Source organism: Anoplophora glabripennis, unplaced genomic scaffold (assembly GCF_000390285.2).
Source record: "Anoplophora glabripennis isolate ALB-LARVAE unplaced genomic scaffold, Agla_2.0 scaffold930, whole genome shotgun sequence".
NCBI lineage: Eukaryota > Metazoa > Arthropoda > Insecta > Coleoptera > Cerambycidae > Anoplophora > Anoplophora glabripennis.
In genome coordinates, this window is record NW_019417054.1 from 148,050 (window position 1) to 148,723 (window position 674).

Below are 674 nucleotides of genomic sequence, written 5' to 3' on the forward strand. Positions count from 1 at the left end.
TAATATTTTCTACTCGTGTACGAAACGGCATAAACGAGAAAATTGTGGCAATTTTCTATTATTTTTCTACTTTGTCGACCTGACTCATATTAAAATTCAAATTAATTTACAACATGAAAATCCAATGTGGACTTATGCCTACATTTATATGACTTTATAATGTAGTTTCCTACGTGCATGCAAAATGGCATAAGCGAGAAAGACGTAAAAATTTTCATGAATTTTCCTACAACTTTGGGACTTATGCCTTCATATTGGACCCATAGAGGAGTGATGCCTACATAGGACAGTACATTATTTATAGTAAGTATCATAAATTTTCAACGGCATAAATGAGAAAGTTATAGAATGAAAATAAAAATTTTCCGCAGCTTTTCCAAAGCTATATTTTCTTTAGTCCTTAGTAGAACTTATGCCAATATTTTTATGAGCTTTTCGAATATAATAATGTCATATTTATAATTGGCATTAATGAGAAATTGGTAGACAAATAAATATGTTTTTCACATTTTCTTACAAAGTTTTCCATTTTTAGGTCCCTTGCGACACTTATACCAAAAAAATGTCGTGATAAAATCGATACTTCTCTTCAACTTACGAACATGGCATAAGCGAGAAATACGTCGCTGTACACATTATTTTTTGAAAAGGAAAATTGAATTTTCACAAAGGTG